The sequence below is a fragment of the Callithrix jacchus genome, chromosome 20, assembly GCF_049354715.1.
Source record: "Callithrix jacchus isolate 240 chromosome 20, calJac240_pri, whole genome shotgun sequence".
Taxonomy (NCBI): Eukaryota; Metazoa; Chordata; class Mammalia; order Primates; family Cebidae; genus Callithrix; species Callithrix jacchus.
Window position 1 is genome coordinate 36,075,502 of NC_133521.1, and position 27,182 is coordinate 36,102,683.

The following is a 27,182-nucleotide window of genomic DNA, read 5'->3' on the forward strand; positions in this document are numbered from 1 at the left end:
ATTTATACTAAAGAGTAACAAAGCAAACCCAAGTATTTGAGAGATACAGAAATGAATTTTCAGTGTAGGACGGGGTCTGCAAACTTTGAAAAGGGCCAGATGGCAAATATTTTCTGCTTTGTGGCCCATAAGGTACCTGTTGCATCTAAACCGTGATGCATTGGTGAAAGCACACAGATAATCTATACACAAATGGGCACGGTTGTGTGATAATAAAACTTTATTTACAAAAACAGGTGCTAGTCTGGATTTAGCCTGTGGGTTGTAGTTTGCTGGCCCCTAGACTAGAGCACATGTTTGTCTGGGAGACATAATTTCAAAAATCATTTTCTTTTTTTGATTTTCATGGTTTCAGAATATGATATTTTCACCTATGGATGAATGCTCGTCTTTTGAATTTTCATTTTTATCTGACATAACTCAAAGCCCTTGCATTGGGAATTCTTATTAACCCTGATACGTCTTGTCAAATATCCTACTCCTGGGATGGCAGCAGAGTTGGGATGGCTGGATGCGAAGGTGGGAGAGGGTTAGCTTGGAGGTGATACACTTTTTCATTCTTGAGTAACTTGAGAAAAAGTCAGGAGTTTGGAATAAAGATTTGGAATAAAAAGGCGGAGGGCAGACCTAACATTTTTTTAAGGATAAAGAAAAAAAGAATGCAATATGAGAGACGGTATGACTTGTCACTTGGCTGGGGGCTCACCATTCATTGATAAATCCGCTATAAGATGTTAGGATTCTGAGTAACAGTCTATTTATTCCATGAAACAGATCTCATGAAAACATAGTAGTGATTTTAGAAGAAACGCAATGAACAGAGTGCTCCTAAATCTTTTTTCTGGGTGTTTAGATATCTTCTCTTCTCAACTTTTGTGTATCAGCGTCTGAATTATCCCAAGAAAGGAAACTCCTTTCTTTTTGAACTCTTATTTATATATTTTTAATTTTTTAAACGTCACACTGACCTAGTGTTGTAAGGAAATGGGGGAAATATCTCCCTGGTTTCTTGGAAATGGAGACTCCCATCATAGGATTCAAATGTTGGAATGTTCCAGGGAGGCTGGACTAAGGTGGTCTGTTTCTGCCACTGGTTCAAAGGAAAGGAATAGACTAGACCTGAAAGATTCTGTCTGGTCACTTTCCCGCCTGTGCTTTGAATGGTGAATACCATCAGCGGGAGGCAGGTGCCTGCAACCCCCATGTCTCAGATCAGACAGGCGGGCTGAGGAGTGCTTAACACCGCAGCCTCTCGTGAAGTGTCCTGAGAAAGAAGACTTTGTCTTCTTCCGTCGGCCTTGTTTGTCCTCTGCCAAGACTCCGGTGACATGATTGCTCTTCATCTTACTCTGGAGATCACAATAAACAGAAACGACTTTCACCTTTCGCATTCCAGGATTAAGTGCCCAAGCAGGTGCTGTTTCTGTCGTGTGGTTTCCAATCAGCAAAACCACCCGCTTTTTACCTGTGGCAGCAAAGTCAGGGAGATTTGAGACCTGGGGAGAGCTCTCTGCTGTGTTAACAGAACTGGTTCTTGGTTGGGGGCAGGGGCACCCATTCGTGGCTTCCTACAGCACTGCTTCCTTTCTCATGTGTTATCTGGGGCTCCCTCGGGAAAGAAAATGATGGAGAGGTCACTGACCTGATGACCCGGGGACCCAGGCAGTCCTTACAGGGACCCAGACTTTCACATATAAATGTGACCTCCAGTTAAAGCTGGACTCACTTAATCCCACGAGATGGTACTTGTAATGCCGTTCTGATGAAGCCATCTCACTCTGTAAACTGTCTTCTGATTTACACAAAGCCATCTGCTTCCATACGGGGTGTTTTATTTGGGATCCAGGATGGGAGAAGCACATCTGCCCCCTCCATAGCATGTGAATCTTAATGAATAAAAGCACCGACGTTCTTTAAAGGAGAATAGTGTGATGCTATTTATAGTTGGATACAGTTTTGTAATCCAGCTCCATGCTGGATGTTGACTGTCAGTCATTCAAGGAAGTTCACTTCTCTGCTGGTTTTCTGAGTGAGGTAGCGATGAGCAGAGCACCTGGGAGGGCCCAGGAGCCCCCTGAACTGAGTATCCAGTGGGAGGTCCAGTTTCCACATTCAGCATAAGTGCTCGCACAGCATCTCTGTGGGTCTTTCTCACGTATATCCCCAGCCCAAGTGGAAGAGGACTTCTGCAGCTGTTAGTTCTTTCTCTTCCTAAGAAAAAGCAGATTTTAAGTAACTTACCATTTGTTAATTTATACCCTTATTTTTCATTCCTTCTTCATTCATTTTCATTTTTTCCTTCCTTTCTTCCTCTGTTCTCTTTTCCTATTATAACAGCTTTTATTTTTATTTAGGCATGATAAGGCCAAGATCAGGAAATGACTGCCATTGCAAAGACGGTTTGTTGCTCACAGGTGCACAGGGACTCAGCATGCTACAGGGAGTTACCTGGGAAAGCCCCGGGGTCGGGCAGGAGCCAGAGGGAGAGAGAGGAACTGTTAAGAGTTTTGAGCTCGAAGGCATTATCCTCAGCAAACTAATGCAGGAGCAGCAAACCAAACACCACACGCCTCACTTATAAATAGGAGCTGAACAGTGAGAACACATGGACACAGGGAGGGGAACAACACACACTGGGGCTTGTCAGGAGTGAGGTGCAGGGAGGGAGAGCCTCAGGAAAAATAGCTAATGGATGCTGGGCTTAATACCTGGGTGATGGGTTGATAGGTGCAGCAAACCACAATGGCACATGTTTACCTCTGTCACAAACCTGCACATCCTACGCATATACTCTGGAACGTAAATTTTTTTTAAAAAAAGTTTTGATTGTGGTTTTTACAGGAAGGAAGGGGCCAGGAGGGGTAAGCAGGCTTAGGATTGGCTGGCTTGGGTCCTGTCTCTGGGCTCTGGGATCCATAGCCCTGGGTGATTAGGGTAGGTGGGTGTGGCCTGGAGTATGAGCCCTATAAAGCCAGTGGTGGGGGTGTGGGTCCTGGATCTGTTAGTTTGAACCGTGTTCTTGTGGTCGAGCTGTATGCTGTCTCTAGGAATCCACTAGAGTCCTGTTAAGAAGGCTAACAAGGCAGCAGGTTATAGGCAGTGATTTGAGAGCGGTATGATACCCTAACAGAAGCAGGGATGTGGCCAGGCACGGTGGCTTTTGCCTGTTATCCCATCACTTTGGGAGGCTGAGGGAGCAGATTACAAGGTCGGGAGTTCGAAACCAGTCTGGCCAACATTCCGAAACTCCATCTCTACTCTAGCCTGTAATCCCAGTTTCTTGGGAGGCTGAGGCAGGACAATTGTGTGAATTCAGGAGACAGAGGTTGCAGTGAGCCGAGATTGTACCATTGCATTCCAGCCCAGGTGATAGTGCAAGACTCCGTCTCAAAAAAAGAAAAAGAAAAAGAAAAGGAGGAGGAATCCATGTGGCTAAGAAACATGGCTCAAACTTGACCTTGATAGAGTGTTTCCCTAGAAGAGGTGGGAGGGAGAAGGTCTGGGAGAGACGGCGGGGGACCAGAGCAAGTGAAGTCACCAAGGTGCTGGTGGTTGTGGCCCTGCAGGTCCTGCAGACCCCCTGGTGGCAGTATTGGTGGTCAAAGCTGGCATCGGGGAGTGTGGCTGCCCGGAGAGCTTCTGTATGGCTAAAGTCTGAACATGGGAGTTTAAGAAAGCAAACTCCTTTAGCTTGGAACAGAAAGAAAATTGTAAAAGGGAGAGTGTAGTGGTCGGGTGCAGTGACTCACGCTTATCATTCCAGCACTTTGGGATGCTGAGGTGGGCAGATCACGAGGTCAGGACATCGAGACCATCCTGGCTGACATGGTGAACCCCGTCTCTACTAAAAATACAAAAATTCGCCAGGTGTGGTGGTGCATGCCTATAGTCCCAGCTACTTGGGAGGCTGAGGCAGGAGAATCGTTCGAACCAGGGAGGCAGAGGTTGCATTGAGCCGAAATCGCGCCACTGCACTCCAGCCTGGCAACACAGTGAGACTCTGTCTCAAAACAAAAACAAGAAAAGAAAAAGAAAGAAAGTGAGAGTTAGTAACATGGTGGAGGGCTCCAATGCTCTGCTGAAGAGTGGAAATGGTTTTCCGAGGGCGAGGCTGTCAAGTAGGGAGGCAGCACATCTGAATTCTTCAGCAAATACTTTGAGTGCAGTACAGGTTGGTAGTGGTTCCCACTTAACAGCTTCTTGCTCCCATGCAGAAAAGCACTGAAGGTGGCCTGCTCCAAGGCAGTAACAGGGCAATAGGGATGGGAGGACTTGGTGGTCAGATGCACGTGGACATGATGAAAGGGGAAGGGAAGAAGTGTCAGGATATTCACGGTCAGTGCTGTAAGCCCCTTAATAATAGGTCTAGTGTTCCATTATTGGAACGCTAAGCATGTGGGAATTATTTATATCCTATTGCTCAAAGTCATCGCCAAGGTCTGATTGCAAAAATTCAATATGTTGCAACCTCAGCCATAAATGGGTTTTAAGCTCCATGCAATAAAACCCAGGGAATAAAAACAGTTTTGGCTGATGGGTTGGTAGAAGTGATAGACAGATACATATACACATACACATATAAATACCTACAAGTAGATACAGGTAATGACCTCGATATATGTACATATAGTGTGATGTATATCCCTGCATGTACATACACATATATACAAATATATATATATGTGCCTTTGGACACAAAAAAATCCGTAGGACAGTCTCGTTTGGTTTTTGAAATCCTATTGTTGAATAGCACCACAGAGGTGCCCTAAGGCAGCCTTGCATTCAGGGCACACAGATTTGGTTACTCAGCTCCCTTCTTGCCTATTTCTGAGTCACGTGGGCTGTACCTGACTCTCAAAAGCCCACTGCCCACCCAGATCCCCTCACTCTGAATGGTGGCCCAGTGCTTTCTGAGGACAGAGGTGGGACCGGGTGCTGGAGACAACCCATTCCTTTCACAGAGACTGTAAGCCTTACCCAAGCATTAATTTTGCTGCATAGGCAGCCTGTTCTCCCACAAAGTCCTGACTAAGAAGAAAAGGGGCCCAGAAAAGCCAGCAGAGCCTGGCAGACAACTTGTGGCTCCCTTGCCATTTAAGGTCCCGAGGAATGTAGAGACATCAGCGGAGGCCAGGGTGGGTTTGGAAGGAGAGATTTTCTTTCTTTCTTTCTTTCTTTCTTTCTTTCTTTCTTTCTTTCTTTCTTTCTTTCTTCCTTCCTTTCTTTCTTTTTTCCTTCCTTCCTTCCTTCCTTCCTTCCTTCCTTCCTTCCTTCCTTCCTTCCTTCCTTCCTTCCTTCTTTCTTTTCCTTCTCTTTCTCTCTTTTTTCTTTATTTCTTTCTCTTTCTCCCTCTTCTTTCTTTTCCTTTTTTCTTACTTTCTTGTTTTCTCCCCTTTTTCCCTTTCTTTCTTTCTCTCTTTCTGTCAGAATTTCTGTTTCTTTCTTTCTTGTCTTTTTTTCCTCTTTCTTTTTCTCTCTATTCTGTTTTTAATTAAAGATATAATTAATGCTATGATTTTGCAAAAAAAATTCTAGTTTCTCGTAATTCTACTTGCAGGCATATGCGTAATTCTAAATTTAGATGTATTCTCCGATACTGTCTGAGGAAAGGAAGCATTTTTCAATGAAGCTAAAAGAAGGGAAAGGTATTCTGTTTTATTCTCATACTCGAATTTCCCAAAACCTAGCCTTGATATTATTCATTTGGCACAGTTATTGTGGAGTACTTGGAAGGCAGTGGACATGGCATACAGAGCTGCAGCTTTGGACTTTGTGGCTTTGGGTAAATTACTTATTCTCTTTGCACCTCGGTGTATTCATCTGAATAATGGGGACAGAGAAGCACCATGGATGCCTCACGGCTTCTGTGAGTATTCATTGAGATAGTATGTGCAGGCCTGTGCCATATTCCCCACTGAGGGAATGCTGCTTATTTTTACGATTGATATTATTGTGGTTGCTGTACCTCTGAAGGGCTTTCATTGTCTTCTGAGCAAGACAAAAGGGCCAATATTCACTCCTTGGACTGGAAGCAAAAACCCCCTGCAATTCCAAATGACTTCACATGTGGAGCAATTTTACCAGGAGCTCAAAAGAAGCCTCTTACTTGCCTTTGCCCACAAATGGCAGAGGAAGACTCTTCTGAGCCATGCCGGGAAGAAAAATGAGAATGCCAGCTTAAATAAATGTTATCACAATCTCTGCAGAATCGTGATGTCTCCGATTCTTAAAAGTGTCTACTACAGGGTATTTATAATTCTGTAATAATAATAAATCGCTGCTTATGAAATGCAGGGAATCGAGTGTTGTGGAGGGGAGGAAGGGAAATACAGGGAGAAGAAATGCGAGAGACTCAGGTCCGGCCAGGCCTGGGCTATTAATCATCGCCCTCCATTATTTCCTGAAGATTCATTCATTGTTCCATAGGTACCTAGAGGGTCAATTAGAGACCACAGACAGGCTTTTTCAAAGACACAGGAGGGTCAATTAGGCCCTTCTTATAATTTTCTGCTTTAACAGCAAATGCCAGCCTATCGTGCATCAGATGCAAGGGAGTTTGGAAATAAACAGGGTAGTTTCCTTCCTCCTTTAAAAAAGAAAGAAAGAAAGAAAAAACATCCGACACAGAGAAATGGAGGCATTCAGCTGCTGAGAACGCTTGGCTTGCTGGCTGTCAGGATCTGGTTTGAGGGAGGCAAAGGGGATTTTCTCACCACCTGAGACTTGGGAGGAGCAGAGTTCTTGTGGGGTCAGAGCGTGGGGAACGGTCAGGGAATTTGTATGATGGAGCACCCTGTTCCCATATCTGAGATGATTCATTTATCTTGAGTGCCATCTTAACTACAATTAGAGTACAATTATAAAGTCTCTACGATGGAAATGGGACCTGAAATCAATTGCAGCTGGACTGATGCGTGGCGAGTCACCATGCCCACCACAACTACTGACTGTGTGGAGGACAGAATTCAACCAAGTGCGCCGTTGTGTGCTTTTACACAACACTGCTTTTTAGTTGTTTTCCTTGGGATTGGCAAACATATCTTTTATTTATTTATTTTATTTTTATGTTTTGAGGCGAAGTTTCGCTCTTTCGCCCAGGCCAGAGTGAAGTGGTGCGATCTCGATTCACTGTAACCTTCGCCCCCTGGTTTCAAGCAGTTCCCCCACCTTAGCCTCCAGAGTCACTGGGATTATAGATGTCCACCACCACACCCAGCTAATTTTGTATTTTCAGTAGAGATGGGGTTTCGCCATGTTGGCCAGGCTATTCTTGAACTCCTGAACTCAGGTGATTCACCCACCTTGACCTCCCAAAGTGCTGGTATTTAGGTGTGAGCCACCACACTGGGACACTAACATCATTTTTGGTAGTAAGGATATTCTGTTCTAATCAGTGAATTCAGGCCAGCAGCTAGTGAAATTGTTTTTCTCCGTCGTGTCTTACTCAAAGACAAGGAAGGAAGATTTCAGATCCAAACAGATTTCAGAATCTATTCTACAAAAGGTATCTGTTTTAGTAGTACTGACTTATTCTAAGCTACTACCTGGAGAAAAGCCCTGCTATGCAAATTTTTTGTATAGAATATTTTCTAATAGAATCACCTGAACTGCAGAGATGAAAAAATGGCCTTGTAAATTTCTTCTTTTAACCAAAAGTTCACTGAAAAAGACGACAGCCTTTCAGTGGCATTAATTTCTCTAAAGCAAAATAACAGCAAACTCCAGAGACCTTGGCTAGCTCAGACGAAATAGAAAACATAGATTCAGGAGAAGCCAGGGAGGTAGGCGTTCTGCAATGGATTGTGGTAAAGTACGAGATAAAGAGGGGAGAAGCAGGGTGGAACCTGTAGTTTTGTGCCTGTTCGTTCATCTGAGGTCTGCAAGATGAATGGGCTGAGAACTGTCCTATCTATTTCCACAATACGTTCACACGATTAAAGCCATTAGTTAGAACTTTCTTCCAGGAAGCTACTGGGAGAATGGGATTTCTCTTAAGAGGCAGATTAAAAAGAAAAAGAAAAGAAAATCCTCCTGGAATACACAAAAACATATGCACACGAAGAATGAAGCCAGTGGCCATTTGCTAGTAGTGCTGCTTGAAAGTCATATGCACCTAGAGCCTCTGCCTTCCAACATGTTTTAATAAGAAACCATATTAACAAGGTGATACAGGCAATGCTTGGGAGGAAAGGGACGAAGTTCATTAATTTCATAAATTCATTGGCTGGAAAGCATCTCATTCCCCGCGTCTCATGCTAGAATTTGATCTACTCGCTCCTCTACATTCAGTCTACAGGCATGTCTTAGTCTGTATCCATCCCTGACTCTGGCCTCTGTGGTCTCTTGCCTGGACTATTTTAGGAGCCCACATGCTGCCAGTCCTGACCCTCACAAATCCATCCTTTTTTACCAAAGCCAGAGGGCTCTTTCTAAAATGCATGCACAGTCCCTTATTATGTGATATCCCACGACATTCATAAGCCCATCCCCCAGTGCTTTCTGTGACTGTGAGGATAAGATCCAGAATGTTGCTTTAACTACTGAAGCACCTGGGGACTTCAGCTCTGTCTCCAGGCCCACCCTTCCCCACCACTGTCCCTCTCCCAAGCTTGGCTTCAAGCCACATAGAACTACATGTCCTTCCACGTAGAGGCCAGATCTTGTCTGGATGCCATGGATATTAATTGTGAGCAACAAAATCCTTGTAGTCATGGAGATGACAGTCTGAAATAGCCAGCCAAGAAGTAAACAGATAAACACAGGACGACCATGGTTGTAGGGGGTACTATGGGAACAAAGGAAGATGCAAGGTACCCAATTCAGACTAAAGGTTGTAGAGAGAATGGGTCTAGGGTTAGGCAAGTATTCCGAAAGAGCCACTTGGCTTGATGAAGGAAAAGGTGCACTCGGGACAAAAGAATGTGCCAAATGAAGGCCAGGCCTTTCCAAGCTTGATCAGAGTCAAGACTGCAGGGGGAGTGATACTGGTAGAGGTCAGCTCAGTTAACTGGAGACTGGAAGCGGGGAGACCTATGAGAACCACCACAACAGCGAGGTGCAAGCAGGCAGCTCATGAGTTAGCATAACAGCAATCTGCCGTGCCTAGGAGGCTAGGCCATTTCTACAGTGAGTCAAGCGGGGCTGATAGGTACTATGGCAAACCAGAGGGCACGTGCTGCAGCTAAAGAGGGGTAGCCACTGCTCAAGTCCAGCCAACTGTAGCCAAATGCAAAATGGAGGCAAAGGATGCCAGATGTGCTTTGTCAAGATAAACAGGAAATCCCAATTTCGATGGGAAGTCTTCCAAGTTTTAAATGTTCACAACTAATTTATTTCATTAAAAAAAAACCAAAACAAGCAAACTTCAGCAGGAAAAACCAAAGACATCTGCAAGTCACCAATCTGCAACTTCTAGGATAGGACTGGGAAATGAGGATGGAGACTCCAGGCACTAGAAAATTTTCTTGCTTCTTACCCAGGGATCAGAAGGCAAAAACACTGAAAATAAAGATGACCCCCAGGAAGGCAGGAAGGTGGCATTGGCGGCAGCAGCAGCCAGGGCAGAAGCTCCCCAGGAATGAAAGCAAACTCTCTGAAGGCTAAGAATGAGCCTAGGCCTTCAGAATCACAGCCCAATATCCTTGAGCTCAGCTAGCCAACAATTGTTCATTGAGGGCCTACTATGTGCTCGGCATTGTTCCAGACTCTTAAAAAGCAGCAGTGTGCAAATCTGAAAAAACTCCCTGCTCTACACTTTGGGAGGCCAAGGTGGACAGATCACCTGAGGTCATGAGTTCGAGAGCAGTCTGGCTAACATGTTGAAACCCCGTCTCTACTAAAAATACAAAAATCAAATGTGTGTGGTGGCGGGTGACTATAATCTCAGCTACTCAGGAGCTGGAGGGTGCAATGAGTTGACATCGTGCCGCTGCACTACAGTGTGGGTGACAGAGTAAGACTTCGTCTCAAAAAAAAAAAAAAAGAATAAAAATAAAAAATAAATCTCTGCTCTAGAGGAATGCACTTATGTACTCTATTTCTAGGGAAAATGAAAAATAAGACAGTCTTCAGTGGTTTAGCAAAGGCTGTGGTAGAGACTCATCGTCTTCAGCTGTAGTGCCACTCACCTTTTGGAAACTCAAAGATAAAAAAGCCTACAAGTCAAACAGGCCCCAAAGGCCCAGGGCTCCAGCATTCTAGAACTGAAGAGCATGGGTTTTCCTGCTTGTTTTTGGCTGTAACCCCAACACCTAGAACAGTGCCTGCACATGCTAACATCTGCCGAAGGAATCTGGGCTAAGAGGTATTCCCAAGAGCCCAGGGGGAGAAAAATCACTAAAGTTGGTACTGCTTTTTCCCCACATTAAAAGCATTTCTCTTTTGCCTCTAACTCTCTTTGTGGTGGTAGATAGGTAGAATCAGGTCTTAAGGTAAATAGTAATAATGATCGTTGGTCTTTTTCTGTTTTAGCAAGCTTGGGTATTCAGAAACAAGCAGAGGCAATATCTAACAGCCCGCTACAAAAAGGAAGTAGAAATGAAGGAACATGGACTCTGACAGTCCCCATTCCTCATTTTCATCTCTGCTTCTCAGACAGTCCTTTCTCCTTTTTACTTTATCATAATGTGTTTCAAGATATGTTTGCCGGCTAGATGCAGTGGCTCACACCTGTAATCCCCTGGTGAAATCCCGCGTCCTCCCAAAATACAAAATTAGCTAGGTGTGGTGGTGCATGCTTGTAATCCCAGCTGCTTGGGAGGCTGAGGCAGGAGCGTCCCTTGAACCTGAGAGGCAGAGGTTGCAGTGAGCTGAGATAGTGCCATTGTACTCCAGCCTGGGCAACAAGAGTGACACCTGTCTCAAAAAGAAAAAAATGAATAGTGTTAGTGATACATATTATTTTGGAACCAATTCTTAAGCAATAATTAAAAATAAGAATGCAGCTATGGTGATTGAGTTTTTATGTTATGAATTTTGAATTTTATACTCTGAAGGCATGGTCACTATGAGTGCCAGAGAAATAAATGGAATAAAATTTTATTTGAAAGCTGGGATTGTTGCATGCCGCGGTGTGTTTTTTTGTTTGTTTGCTATTGCTGTGTAACAAATGACCACACACTTAGCAGCTCCCACTAACATCTGTTTATTAACTAAAATTATGTAGATCAGAAGCCTGGACACAGTGTGACTGGCTTCTTGGCTCACGGTCTCATGGGGACAACATCAAGGTGTCAGCTGGAGGTCCGTCCCTTCCTGCAGGCTCTGTGGAAGAATCCCTTGCTAGGCTCACTCAGGGTGCTGGCAGAATTCAGGTCCTTGGAGTTGTAAGACTGAGGCCCCTATTTCATTTTGACTTCAGCTGATGGCTGCTCTCAGCTCCTGGAAGCCACCCACATTCCTTGACTTTTGGCACCCTGCATCTCAAAGCCAGCTACAGAGACTCTCTTGTGCATGGAGTCCCCTCGGCTTTGAATTTCTCCGACTTCGACTATGCTATCTAGGCCATGGGTTTCAAGGGCTCACATGACGAGGATAGTCTCTTTATCTCAAGGGCAACTGAGTTGGAGTCTTAATTAACACTGACAAAATCGCTTCACCACAGTATCTAGCGTACGAATTGACTGAGTAACTGGAAGAAGCCATGTGTACATCGCGGACCAGAAATCTGGGAAGCTAATTAGAATTTTACCTATCAAAGCCACATTTTCTTTTTTTTTTTTTTGGAATAACAGAAAAATAAAAACAAGACCAGATCTTTACAGAGACTTTTTCAGAGACAGAAAGTTTAATATAAAGAAAGGGAGTAATAGAAGAAGATGTAAACTGTAAAGACAGGATGAGGCCGGGCGCAGTGGCTCACGCCTATAATCCCAGCCTTTTGGGAGGCCGAGACAGGTGGATCATGAGGTCAAGAGATCAAGACCATCCTGGTCAACGAGGTGAAATCCCATCTCTACTAAAAATACAAAAATTAGCTGGGGATGGTGGTGTACGCCTGTAGTCCCAGCTACTCGGGAGGCTGAGGCAGGAGAATTGCTTGAACCCAGAAGGCGGAGGTTGCGGTTAGCCAAGATCGTGCCATTGCACTCCAGCCTGGGTGACAACAGCGAAACTCCGCCTCAAAAAGAAAAAGAAAAAAAAAAAAGACAGGATGTTTAGGTAGAGCACCTTACAGGGAATCAGAGATTTTATTACAGGCAGACACGCCTTTATTCGTGAGCCAAGCAAGTGATTTTACAGGAAAAGCAGAATGGGGAGTTCTACGGCTCATGATCTTCAGTTACCAGCAGTGGAGGTGAACTGAAAACATTTGATCTCTTGTGCAGCCTGGTGCAACTCATTATCTTCTATGTGCCTCAAGGTTTTTACCGAATTTGCCATTGAAAATAATGGGAAAAACCGCAATGACTTTTGCACCAACCTTATAGAATGAGTTGGTATTCAGGATTGCTATAATGATGAGGCAGTGGCAAATGACATCTTCTTTTTTAGCGCCGTGGAGGCATCTGCTGGGCTCTCAACACACATCCCTTCCGCTGTCCTTTTCTCAGATAGAGTTTTCCAAACAAACTGGATGCTCAACTCTGGATTTGATCCAAGCCTTCTGGAAATCAGTAGCTTCTCGAACTGTTTCATGGTAGAGTGGCTTTTGGGCACAGGAGAAGGAAGTAAGAGCATTGAGAGCCTTGGGAATGCTGCCCTTAGGTCCCACGCTGGGGGCAAAATTCCTCCAAGAGCTCACATTATCTCAAAAACCATGCGTATTCTGGATCGCCCCTGAATTCAGCCTTGTTGTGGGTTAATATATGAACTAGTGTTTTCATTACTTACCAGTTACACTCCCACTCCAGGAATGCATGTGTCTCCCCTTTGTTCCTGCATCCCCTGACGCTAAGCAGGCCAGGGTTAAGGGAGGCAAGCGATGCACGTCCCCTCCCAGGTTCATGCAGGTACCTATTCTGCACTTACTGATTCTGAGCTCGTAGACTCCATGAATGTCTGCTCTTGGCATTGCACTTGCCTCCGACTCGGCTGACTCTGTCGGACATATCACTTCCTCTCATTGAAGAGGCCTCTTACCATGCATGGCTCTTTGTCAAATGTTCACACTCAGTCAATACCTGCATGCCTTTGAGGCCATCTGCACCTACTGGCAATCTCATTGCGCCACTGAATGGAGGGTGAATGCATGCAGGCTAGGAGTGATGATCTTTTAACACCAGAAAGACCCTCGTCTGTGGAAGTGCTGAGCTCTTCAGTGTCATCGCAGAAAAGCCTGAGCCCATCCCTGGTACGGAGTCATCATATCCCATAGCTGAGCTATGTGGGAGCTCCACGATGAGGAGGTGACACACAATCAGCTAATTACATAAAGAGAACTTGAGCAAACTCCACAGCTCCACTTCTTACTCTGCCATATGCTGCTCAGATTCCTCTGAAAAGCTTTGCAGATGTTCTGTTTTTTTAATCGCTCCCCCTATCTTTCTTTCTTTGCACCCACGATGCTCTGAACTTAAAGCTAAATATAATGTATCTGATTTCCCAGCATGCATACTAATCAGGTCTGAAAGTTGTCTTGTGAGGCTTTAAAAAGCTAGCCAAGAGCAGTGCGATTTCTCCAATCAGGATGATTACATGGGAAAATAAATCATAATTTATATTGCTGAAAATGTCATTTGCAAAAACACTGTGACAATACTTTCCTTTCAGTCTATTTTCCTGTGTGTGTGGGGGGTTAGTGCTGCCCTTCTACAACTTTCCTTGTATTTTATTGATTTATTTATTTTTAATACTCTGAATATCCCTGGAGCAATTGCACATTCAGGGCGGTATAGGGTGGTTCCCGAAGCCCAAAATTCAACAATAACAACATAGAACAGAGAATCCAAACATAGTATGTGTTTAGGATACAGGCACTCATGTGGTTGAACACACACACACACACACACACACACTTTTTTTTTTTCCTATTGCAATAGAATGTAATGGTAGATTTTTAGAACCAAATTACTTCGGAGGCTTTCTTCTACTCTGCTACCTTCAACTTGAATAAACTATATTAAATTATCCAGCAGGATTGATTAGTGATCTGATTCATTAATATCCCTTGGTATTAAGAACCATCTCTAATTGTGTCCTGGTTGGCAGATAGTAAGTCCACAGATGCCAACAATTAATATCTGTGGTTGATTGTAAAAATGGCCACCAATTCTTTCCTCTCCCCTGCCCATGTACGTCCTTGCATTGTGAAATTGTAGATTCTCCCCTCCAAAGGTGAAGTTAGTTCCTCCACTCCCTGAACCAGGATGCCGTGAACTTTGTTTTGATTAATGAGGCATTTGGAAACACGACACAAGCAGAGGCAAGAAAAGCGCTTCTATGTTAGTGCTTGCCCACTTGTTGTGCTAGGAACTCTTTTACTTTTTGGTGTGAACAAGCCCAGGCTACCTTTCTGGGTGATGAGAGACACAGGACCATGTCACCCCAGCCAAGAGCCAACTTAGAGACAGAACTGCCGGGCTGACAGCAGATACCTGCCCAGCTGAGCCCAGCCCCAACTGGGCTTATATAATCTTGAGCTAAACATAAGTAGCTGTTGTTTATAGCCAGTAATGCTTGGGATGGTTCATTGCACAGTAAAATTTAATGGAGACAGTACTTTTAATGTTGACTCTTTGTGAGGTGTTGTAAAGAGTGAAATGTGTAGTGTGTGCCCTTTTTTTTTTCAGCTGTATGCCTGGTATGTGAAAGTGTTTAGTTATTTGGTGAGTGAAACCTCGCTGATGCCCTGGCCAACCTTTTCTGTCTCAGAAAGCATGAACATTTCATCCAGGGTTATAAGCTACAAGATACTGAAGAAATTGAGGATCCTTGAAAATCTTGTGCCTCCCTCACGAGGATCAGGTGGCAAGATCTGATGGAAGGGAAAAGAGTGTTAACACAGAGAACCCAGTGGAGGCCTTTCTCAGAGGTCTCACGCCAAGAAATGATCATTTCTCCTAAGCGATCAGTTTCCTTTTCAATCTGAACTTCATATCTGATAGTAGTCCCGTCTTTTCTCTGGCCACTCAGGAGCTCAAATATAAATTTTGTCACGCTTCCACTTGGCTCCAGCAAAGTCATAGAACAAAATGGTACCTCTCTGGCCATCAATTTCACCTATCTCTTTATTTGTTTAAGAACTTTAACTTAATTTTTTCCCCTCAAGATCTGTTTATGGATCATCTGTTTTCTTTTTCTCCATTTCCCTCCTCTTTATTTTGCTCTCTTTTTTCCTCACTCTCGCGTCTTCTCTAGTTTTTATCTACAGTGGGTTTTAATGAGCGCCATCTGAAATCCTCCTTTCTTTTTAAGAAGGCAGGTAGAAAACAAAACCAAAACCAAAGGATGCACTTACAATTGTTGTAGCCCTAGGAGCTGAGAGAGGAGGACAGGCAGTTTCTTGGACATTTCGCTCCCCGGCAGGGAACCTCGCTTTGTCTATTCATTCATTCATCAGAGGCAGCATAGCAGAGTAGAGAGAACTCTGACTTTGGCGTTGGTGCTTTCAGGTTTGAAGTCTAAGTCCGTCGCTGTATTAGTTTCCTCTTGCTGATAGTTGTTTTGTTAGAAACAAATTGCCAAAAACTTACTGGCTTAAAACAATACATGTTTATCATCTTGCAGTTCTGGGAAGTCACAGGTTCAAAATCAGCCTTACCTGGTCAAGGTGTCAGTAGGGCTGGTTCCTTCTGCGGGCTATGGGAGAATCCATTTTCTTGCAGTTTTCAGCTTCTAGAGGCCTCCTGCATTCCTTGGCTCTTGGCCCCTTCCTCTGTCTTCAAAGCCAGCCGTAATATTATCTCACCTCGTTTACTGATTCTTCTTCTGTTGTGCCATCATATTCTCCTAATCTGACCCTCCTGCCATTCTTTTATAAGGACGCTTTTGATTCCACTGGGACTACTCAAATATTCTTTTAAAATCTCTCCATCTCAAGGTCCTTAATCACGTCTTCAAAGTCCCCTTTGCCATGCCTGATGACAGAATCACAAATTTGGGGGAAGAGTGTAGGCTTCTCTTGTAGGGAGTCCTTATTATTCTACCACAGCCACTAATTTTAGACTTCGGGTCTCTCATCCGTATAACAGGGGTAACAATATTCTCCAGGCTATCCGCAGAAGTAGAAAATACAAGCTTTATCTAGGGGGTCACTCAGTGATTGGAGTCTTCCTTATAAAACTGTCCCAGGTCCATTTCTCAGGACTGACATATGGGCAAGACCATCACATTTTTCAACCCCCTCAGCAGTGACTGAGCAGATAAGCATACAGTGGCAATTGTTCTGTCTGCTTGGGTTGCTGTCAAAGTATACTATAGACTGGACAACTTAAACAGCAGACCTCTATTCCTCACAGTCTAGAGGCTGGGAAGTTCAAGGTGAAGGTGTGGACAGCTTCAGTGCCTGCCTGGGGCTCTCTCTCTGGTTCCCAGATGGATGCCTTTGTGTGTCCTCCCATGGCAGAAAGAGGAGTAGCTCTGGACTCTTTCTCTTCTTATAAGGATCTAATCCCATCATGCCCGCCCCCACCATGATCTCATTTGAAATTAATCACTTGCCAAAGGCATCGCCACCAAATACTGTCACACTGGGGCTTAGGGCTTCAGCATATGAATTTGGGGGAACTGGGGGAAGGAACACATACGTTTAGTCCCTAACAGCTATCTCACTTACACCTCTACTTAGTGATTCAGAGAATAGGATGTATAGTGGGGAAAACATGATATCAGAACCAGGAGAAGGTCCTATGACTTTCTACGTTCAGCTGAAAGCAAACCTTTGCTGCCTCGGGCCTGTGGCTGCTCCTCTCCAATCATCCGTAGCCTTGACAGCCTTGACTGTGAAATGTGAGGCATCAGTGTGAGGCACAGGATGGTTCCGAGGACCAAATGAAGCTGTTTGTGTGGAGGCTGGGCGGGTGGAAGTGCTCCGAGGCAGCCGGAAGCTGTGGTTTCTACCTCCTGAGACTGTGCAGAGCTTCCTTTCCTGTGGGCAGAAGTCTCGTAGGACGGGGCTCACAACAGTGCGGACAGGAGATTGGAAATGTTAGTGGCACCGAAGTGGACTTCACTTCCTCCTCGTACAGTTTCTACCAGAAAGGCGGAAATGTACAATAAACTGAGCACCGATAGAGCACCAAGAACATGCTTTTGCACATTGTTTGATTCATCAATCAGAGCCCGGCATGGCTGTCATCAGTTTACAGCTGAGAGAACTGAAGATCAAAGGGGTCTTGTCTCCGTGAATAGAATTAGTAATAGCAGCAGTATCGATAGCAATCATGACAGTAATTAAAACTGTAGCAACAGCAGAGTCATCATAGCAGAAACACATTTGTGTGCTGTCGAGGTGCTAGGCCTGAGGCTCAAGTCGTACATTCATAATTTGTTTATCCCACCCTAAGTGGTAGGTGTATTCGTCATTCTCAGTGTCAGAAGAAACTGAGCTTCAGAGTGGCTGAGCAAGGATCACAGGTCCAACCTTGGTGAAGGGCATGATTGGCAGAAGCCCAAATTAAGCCCCTTTCCCAAAGCAGTGCAGCCTACCAGAGTCCTTCCTCTTCTACTGCCAAGAAGTGAGGATTTTTTTTTTTTGTTCTGAAAGGTCCTCAGGCTCATTGCCACCTGGTACTGTATTTAAAGGGTGCCTTTTGCCGCCTAACTAGGGCAAGGGAGAACCAACCGGCTGTTCCCCACTGGCTGTGGAAACTTCCAGCTCATCCACCCTGCATCTGTAGCTGAGTCGAGGAGAAAAGGAGAAAGTTTCCTCCCACAGCTGGGCCACCAAACCAGTGGAGCCTCCAGCCAGGGTGGTCTCAAGGAGGCCCATTACCAGCTGGAGTGACAGAGTGTGGCGAGCCTGCAGCTCATCCGGTGTCTAATGGAACAGAAACAAGCACCCTGCTGCCCTTGTTTTCCAGTGCCTCGTCGGGACTCTGCGAGGTTTATTAATCTCAACGTATAATGGAAAATGTGTTGCCACGTTTAATCCAGAGCCACTGTTCACTACTCCGCGGATTGAAGGCGGCAGGAGTCTTTGTCTTATTTACACACAGTGCCTGTGAGAGACACTTAGGGCAGAAGAACGCCATCGTAAAAATCCTTGCGGAATTTGAAAGTGTGCATTAATGCATGTGACCAGATGGTTCTGAAATATGCCACTTTAACCAAAAATCATCCTCTGAAAAACTCTTCTGAAGAACATTGACTGTGCATAATAACTGCCTTGAGTTGAGCCATTTTAGAAAACATATGAGTTACGGGATGAAGGTGAGGGAGGAAAATGGTTCCTACTTAGGGTTACTTCGTCCCTCCAAAAGCCTGCCTGGGGGAAAAAATTCCACCCAATACAAGAAGTATGGCGGTGCTTAGACCATTTAGAATCACTTTGAGTTATTACCCAGAAATTGCTAACCACTGCTTTCCAAGTTATATGTTAAATTTTATTTCTTTTAAAAAAGGCTTCCACCCTTTTTTGGCGGTGGGGCAGGGGGGTAGGGGATGGAGTCTTGCTTTTTCACCCAAGCTGGAGTGTAGGGGTGAGATCCAGGCTGGCTGCAACCCCTGCCTCCTGGATTCAAGAGATTTTCCTGCCTTAGCCTCCCAAGTAGCTTGGATTACAGGCAACCGCCACCACGTCCAGCTAATTTTTGAATTTTATTAGAAATGGGGTTTCACCATGTTGGCCAGGCTGGTCTCAAACTCCTGACGTCAAGCGATCCACCTGCTTCGGCCTCCCAGAGTCCTGGTATTACAGGCGTAAGCCACTGCCTGCGCCCAGCCCCAACTTCTTAAAAGCCAGAAACAACTGGCTGTTAGTTAGCTGTCATAATATTGACACTAGTGTCTGCACGGAAGTTTGTCTTACAAGTTTTAAGGTCTATCAGTACATGCATCTAATAATCCTAACACTGTCATCCTGACACTTGAGGTCTTATTATCCACTTCTCCCTTAGCTATGTAACCAGATGAATAACCTACTCTGAATTTACCCAGATAGTGCTTGACACCACACACAATGAGACTGGAGCCTCTCAGGCTGGCTCATCACAGGGGGAGCAGAATGCTTCGCAGGTAAGCCGTCACTGTGGGGCAGGGGGACTTAAGGCCACTCTGTCTGAGGAACACTCAGGTTTGCTAACCATTGCTTAAAATCACAGGGTACCTGGGGACTTTATGGGCAGAAATGCGACTTTCTCTAGCAAAGATGTACTGTTTCCCACTCAGAAGAATCAAAAATAGAAAAGTGCTTCTTCGTCTCTCTCATTGTTCTTAAAACAATTAGGTGCATTTTCCTTGAATCAAGGCAGTTTTTTTTTTAATAAAACATTCTATTTCATATCACTGTTCAAACTTGACATCCACATTTGAGTTTGTTTAAAATATTACCATTTTGTTGACACGAACCTGTATTATGTCTTTCAGTTGGTCAGTCATTTAATTTATATTATACCATTTCAGGAGCAGTTGGAGAAAAGGGAAAAAGTTAAATGTGAATGATTCCTTTCGTAACTGCAATTTTGTCGGCTCCTTTTTGTACATATATGATTATGAAGCAATTTGCATGAAATTTACACCTTTTCAAATTTTGAAAATTGCCTTGTTGATAAAAAATCGCTGTATTTCTCAATACTACACTGATTAATCACAGTTAGAGAGTAGACATAACATTTTTATTAAACTCTCAGTGAGCAGGAAAATTAGCACTTCCTGCAATAACGATACTAATTTCATTAGTGAACGTTTTCATTTATAAAGTGCTTCTTCCTCGTCTTGAACTTCTTATCCTTTTCTTATTGACCAAAGAGAGGGCATATCTTTGGGAGCTGATAATAAACCATATTCATAATATGATGTGACCTCATCGACAAGCTGCAGCTTCTAGCTGATCATCTTCCTTGATCATAAATATTCTTCGGTACCTCTTGTCACATGGCGCTCTTAGAGCTTCCTCTTTGAATTTCAAATGTGATAAGAGATGGTTTCCATCCCCAAGAGCTTGCAATGGGATGGTTATTGGCAAGATTAAAACTCTCCAACTCACAGGTGGATATAAAGATAAAGAAAATCCAGTATTTTGTTGACTTATGTTCATATAACTTTATTGGGTGGTTATGGTAATGGGGAAATAGGTGAGAATACAGGAAAGGCTTGTGGCCCTGTTTGCCTTGTAAGAAATTGAACTTTGCAAACAAACCCAGGGGAAACTAGCGAGGTGGGAATAAAGACTGCCAGACTAGGGGTCTGGGGCCGAAGTATTTTATTAATATAAAACTTTGCATATAAATGCCCAGTTTCACTACCAAGGGCTTTCTGAAACATTGGTAGTAGATGAAGTAATGCAACAATTTTTTTTTCTTTGAGGCAGGGTCTGGACTGCGGTGGTGCAATCATAGTTGACTGCCACCTTGGTCTCCTGGGCTCAAGGGATCCTCCCGCCTCGGCCTCTCGAGTAGCTGGGATTACAGGCAGGCACCACCATGCCAGGCTAATTTTTTAATTTTTCTTTTATACAGATAGAGTGTCACTCTGTTGCTCATGCTGGTCTCCATTGTCTGGGCTCAAGTCATCCTCCTGCCTCGGCCTCTCAAAGTACAGGGATTATAGGTGTGAGCTACCAAGCCTGGCTGCAGCCGTTACTAAGCCAACTTGCTGTTAGAAGCCAGGAGTTTCTCAAGTTTCTGAGAACACAAAGGTGAACCCCAGACAAGCCAGGTTTACAGAGTGTATGTTCCAGTCGGGGAGCCAGTACAAAAAACACCAAGGCAAAATATATTCCAGTGGTGACACATTTTCAGAAACAGACAGACACTGCAAAGGGGTAGAAAGGAATGGCGGGGGAGAAGGCGGGGCAAGCTTTAGAAAGGACAGCCAGGCAAGGACACAGTTTCAGAGGTGAGAAGGAGCTGGCAGTGTGAAGAGCCACAGGAAAAGTGTTTTGGGCAGAAGGAACGGAAAGTGAATTGGAGCCTCATCAAGGCAAACATTATTCATTGAATTGCCCAGGCAAGTTGTTCATGTGCCCTGTGAGTTCTGAATGTAGAATTGAGGTCTATTTTTGAAGGGAAGTATTGGTCCTTTCTTTGTGTCTGTGAGGGAAAGTTTACTATATCTACTTACAGTAGGAGAGAAATGTACATGTCTGAAAACCCACTGAGGGAGAAAGGGGCAGTGACGGATTCTAAATGTTAATAATGCAGATAGCCTTTTCGTTATGTGTCAATTTTTGTAAATGTATTGCTTATATAGCTTTTTATGAGCCAATAATGGCTTAGAAAGGTAAATGACTTTCCCAAGGTCATACTACCAGTACACTTAGGAGCCAAGATTAATCTTAGATGACTTTGTGAAATGTCCCATTAAATATAAACGTGTGTGTGTGTGTGTGTGTGTGTGTGTATTGCATTGCATGCATTATGGTTTAACAGATGCACATTCACTTGACACATTATGTTTTAACTTTATTAATAACATTTTTGTGGGCTAAGGTCATATTTTGCCTGCTTGACATATGGATTTTAAAGGGCAAGTGCCTTAGAATACAAACCATCCTGTAAAGAGTATCATATTCTCGAAAACATGTTCATACTCATCAGTCAAGGCATTGCAGTTGGCTGGGCGTGATGGCTCATGCTTGTATTCCCAGCACTTTTGGAAGCCAGGGTGGGTGGATCACTTTAGGTCAGGAGTTTGAGACCAGCCTGGCTAGCATGGTGAAACCCCATGTCTACTAAACATACAAAATTAGCTGGGCATGGTGGCATGTGCCTATAATCCCAGCTGCTTGGGATGGTGAGACAGGAGAATCGGTGGAATCAGGGCTACGGAGGTTGCAGTGAGCCAAGATCACGTCACTGCACTCCAGCCTGGGCAACAGAGCTAGACTCCGTCTCAATGAAAAAGAAAAGGAAAAAAGAAAGAAAGAAAAGAAAAATAAGGCATTGCTGTTAATAAAACAATGATAAATTATTTCACAGTCACCAGATTGGCGAAAGATTAAGTAATAAGGCAGTAACAAGTATTGGAAGGATATGGAGAAATAGGGAATTTTATTCATTACTGAACTGAAATAGCCATTTTGAAAAATATTTTGGTATTACCTAATAAAGTAGTACTTAACAACTCATGCAATTTCATTCCTATAAAGATGCCTAAGAGAAGCTCTTAAGAAGTAGGGAAAGTTTCAGAGTGCTTCTGGCATGTTATTTGTGATAGCAAGAAACTGTAAGGTCCCCAAAAGACATCTACAATAAAAAGGGGGAATCAGTGGAGACACATCTCTGTATACTAGTTAGCGGTAACAACGGATGGCTACCAGAACCTTCATCAACATAGAAGAATCTCAGTAATATAATATAGGATTAAAACAGCATTACAGCTGGGCATGGTGGCTCACGCCTATAATCCCAGCACTTTGGGAGGTTGAGGCTGAGAGAGGCAGATCACTCAAGCTGAGGAGTTTGATACCAGCCTGGGCAATGTAGTGAGACCCCATCTCTACCAAAAATACAAAAGTTAGCCAGGCATGGTGTCATGTGCATGTGGTTTCAGCTACTTGGAGACTGATGTGGGAGGGTTATTTGAGCCCAGAAGGTTGAGGCTGCAGTGAGCCATATGATTGCACCGCTATACTCTAGCCTGGGCTACTGAGTAAGACCCTGTCTCAAAAATAACTTAAAAAAAATCAAATAAATCAAGCATTTCCATAGGTGAATATATACAGTATGATTACTTTTATAGAAAGTTGAAAATACTGGCAAACCTAAACATATTGTTTGAGGATATTTGCTAAAACTCTAAAGAAAAGCAAGTGAATGAATAACATAAAATATGAGCTATTGTTTTCCCAGATGTGTGGTGGGATGGGCATGGCGGGGAGGAAAACAGAATGGTCCCATGGGGACAGATACACAGGGGAGAGACTGGAAAGTTTTCTTTCTTAAAATGACTGATAGGTACCAATGTAGTCATTCTCTATATTAATAAAGTGTACATATGTTGCTTATATGAAGTCTTTGGTTACATGTAGCATATACCCAAAAATCTGCTTCCAGAATTAAAAGCTTAAAAAATGGTCTAGTACCTTGAAACCGAAATAGGGGTCAGATACTTGGCTATTTTGTTTTTTTCTTCTTAGCTATTTTGACCTACTGTAAGATTTTGCCGGATGGAAAAATAAGAATGTGTGTTTACACCCTGTGCTTTGAATTTCTCCATTCTTCACTCCTTCCTGTATGTCAGATACGTCTTTCTAAAACACACCTTTGTCACATCATTCCTCTGCTCAAAAACGTGCAGTGGCTCCCTGTGTCCTCTGGGACTAAGCTTGTAATACTCAGCTTGTCATGCCTTTGCCCAGTGTACTCTCTTTCTCACTAATTCGTTCACTATTTCAGTGCATTTTCTTGAAACACCTTCGTAGACAGCCACCAGATGGGTAGCAGCAATGCTGCATTGAACCCTGAATCAGAACCTTTCATCAGGTTTACTGGCTTCCTGTCCTTGCCACAGCATCTGCTCATTCTCCATCTTCACTTGAACAAACTTCACATTCTCTACTTGCGTATCATTCAGTATTCTTGCTACATAAATCAACACAAATTTTGCAGCTTTAAGCAGCACACATGTATTAGCTCATGGTTTCTGTGGATCAGGAATCTGAGTATGGCTTAGCTGGATCCTCTGCCTAGGGTCTTACAAAGTTGCAGTCAGATATTGGCCAGGGTGTGTTCTGATCTGGTAGCTTGACTGGGGAAGAATTGGCTTCTTGGATCACTCAGATGACTAGCAGACTTTATTTCCTTGTAGCTTTTTCACTCAGGACCTGGCTTCTTGCTGACGGTTGGGTGTTGGCTGGAGGCAGCCCTCAGCTCCTAGAGGCAGGCATAGTTCCTTACTATCTGGACTTTTCCCACATGGCAGCTTTCTTCGAGTCAGCAAGAAGAGTCTCTGGGGCAAGTTGGCCAGCAAGATGGAGTTTTATATGCCCAGTGTAATCATGGGAACGATCCATACCTCATCATCTTTGCCAGATTCTGTTGAGTAATAGCAAGTCAGAAGTCCTGCACACATTCAGAGGGAGGGAACTATACAGTGGGGTGAATACCAGGAGGTTGGGATTATGTGGGCCACCTTAGAGTTTGTCAGCCACAACTTGAGGTTCCTTCTCTCCTCTGACTCTAAAACCTGAATCTTATCTCAAGTTGTCTGTGGTTGCTTCCTTCCTGAAAGGAGGAAGAAGCCCATGAGTGTCTCATGGCCAGAAGATCTGCCTTCAAAGACTACTACCTACGTTGTCACAAATGGCAAGATTTCATCCTTTTTTATGGCCGAATAATATTTCACCGTATATGTGAACCACATTTTTTAAATGCATCTCTGAACCTGGAGGACATTGTGTTAAGTGAAAGAAGCCAGACACAGATAGACAAATACTGTACTAGCTGACTAATAATGTGGAATCTAAAAAAATCAAACTCAGAGAAAAAAAGAGTAAGAATGGTGGTTGCTGGGGCTAGTGGGTGGGTGAAGTGGGGAGATGGTCATGAAAAAGTTCAAACTTTTCATTATTAATAAACCAGTTCTGGGGATCTAATTTACAGCCTGAATGGTGATGGATGTGTTAATTAATTTGATTGTGATAAACATTACACAATGTATATAGAAATCAAGTCATTCTATTATACACCCTGAATATATTCACTCTTTATTTTTCAATTAAATATGTATATTTTTAAAGCTGCTATCTAAAGCCTTAAAGTTAAGGCAGGAAGATTTTGAAGAAAGACTTTGCATATGTTAATTGCTGCCTGGGAGCCTCCTTCAGCTGGGATGAGAAATCATCTTGGCGTGAGTTCTACCCCTGCGGATGAGGGCCAGACAACACATCAAAACTCCCTTTCTCATTTGTTTCGTTTTGTTTTTCAAAGTTATTAGACTATGGAAGACTAGGATCTCCCTAATACTGTTTTTTCTCAGAATTTAGAACATAGTTGTTTAGCAGATACTAGACTGGAATAGCTCAATTTTCAGGTTGCCAGATGCCCTGAGGACATGGTGTTAATCTTACACATACCCATTCATCTGCAGGACTACTGAGGGATGCTCAGGAAACCGAAAGGATTTCTGCCTGGATGGCGAGAAGGCCCAAATTGTCTGCTTTCACTCCATCCTAAGATCCTACAACTTCAGCTTTGCCTTGATCCTGGGACGTTGGGTCTTTCACATTCCCTCTCTTAAGTGATGCGTTTGATACATATTTATTAAGCACCTACTGTGTGGTGCATATTTAATAAGCACCTACTATGTGCCATTATAGATCATGGTACAGTTTTGAAAGCACAACCTGAATAATGATGACACCCTCCTAAAGCCACTATCTGGTTGATTATTCTTAGCGCTATGAAGAAAAATTTCATTAAATCAAATCACAACTCCATTTACTTTTAACCCAATATGGTGAAGTTATCAACATAAAATGCCTCTCTATACTTGAAGATGAAAAATGCCTAGATAAATACTGCATGGGACATTTTAAAACATGTAAAAAAATCAATTTTCATAAGGTTACATCTTTTTACCTCTTTATATAAAACATGCTATATTAAAAGAGAGATTAAATTTTACTCTGTGGAGTAAAATGCAAACACAGAATTATTTTTTTCATTTTTCAGAGCATGTACTGGATTATTATTTATTTATGAGGCTTTTTTTAATCTAGAATATATGGAAATCTTTTCTTGAAGCACAATATAATATTGAATTGGGAATGTTGTCTGACAGTTTCCCTCTTACCGTTGCATAGAATGATTCTCCTGTATGAATTTTTAAAAGAAACTTCAATATACTCTGCATTTGAAAGGGAAGAAGTAATCGCCATAATCTCGAGGAATCTTTTAAATCGCCTTCCTTCCAGTTCTTGTATGTTTCACCAACTTTTCTGCAGCAAATACTGCTTCTGTGATTTTTCAGAACTCCAAGTGTTCACTGTTCTTCCTTTTATGCAAAATGTATACTTCATAATTGAAGTTCACTTCCCAAAAGACATAGCTTGGTTCAGCATAGAGCTATGATGTGATTTCTTTTTGTTCCTTTTGCACGCTTTCCTTGTTTGGAGGGATTGGGCTTGGATCCTTCCTTCTCCATGAGGCAGATATTTTTCCATTTCACTCTCCTTAAGTGATGAAGCTGCACAACCATGGAAGCCGAGATCAAGTAAAAATGCTGCCTTGGGATTGGTAGCTCATACGTGTAATTCTAGCACATTGGGTGGCCCACGCAGGAGGAACACTTGAGGCCAGAAGTTTGTGAACAGTTTGGGCACCATATCAAGACTCTGTCTCTACCAAATAAAAATATTAGCTGGGCATGATGGCTTATACCTGTAGTCCCAGCTACTCAGGAGGCTAAAGAGGGACATCTCTTAAACCCCAGTGATTCAGACTTCAGTGAGCTGTGATTGTGCCACTGTACTTCAGTACCTGGGCAACAGAACAAGACCCTCTCTCTTAAAATAAATGCTGCCTTGGGTATTTTAATCCTGTTTCAAGATTGCTTCTAAGGCTAAAATTTCTGTACCTCCCCCACACTATCATCTGCTCACTTTTATATATCTTGACCATTTTATTTTTCATCCCATCTTCTCTCCATGTATTAGTTAGCTATTGCTGTATAACAAATGACCCCAGAATGCAGTGGTTGGTCTATAGGTGGTCCTGCTTCAGCCTTCTCATTCTGTAGCTCAGGTTGAAAGTTGTGTCATGAATTGGGAAGCATTCTTCTCCTGGCGCAAATTAGTTGTCACCAATGTCTCATAAGGGTTTGGCTGAAACTTAGCACATCTCATTGCTTTCATTGGCTAAAGCCAATTACATATCCAAGCCCAGTTTCAGAAGGGAAATTGTGTGACTTCCAAGGAGGAGAGAGGATGGAAAGTGAATATTTGCTGAACAGGCTTTCTGTCCAGTTTGTTGGATTTGCTGGTGGTGCAGGGCAAATATATGTTTAAAACCTTGTTTAGATTTTAGCCTTCTTCCGAACAGAGCTTTTAAATGTGAGCATAGTTTCTCTAAATTCCAGCATTGCTGCCAAGAGTGAAGGGTGCCCTGACCATGAGCTCATCGTTTAGCTGGCTCACCTTTTAT

The 27,182-nt window shown here is 43.4% G+C and overlaps 1 protein-coding gene across 14 annotated transcripts in view; it reads left to right on the top strand.

The window, feature by feature from the left end:
• Positions 1–27,182, top strand: part of WWOX (WW domain containing oxidoreductase) — a 1,143,691-nt gene that overhangs the window by 474,467 nt on the left and 642,042 nt on the right. For 8 of the 14 annotated variants that reach the window (XR_013530200.1, XR_013530201.1, XR_013530202.1 and 5 more), the window contains one exon: positions 1–27,182. This exon is cut by the window's left edge; it is cut by the window's right edge. The exons of the other annotated variants lie outside the window; for them this stretch is intronic. The gene's annotated coding sequence lies outside the window, so the exon portion shown is untranslated. 14 annotated transcript variants of the gene reach the window in all.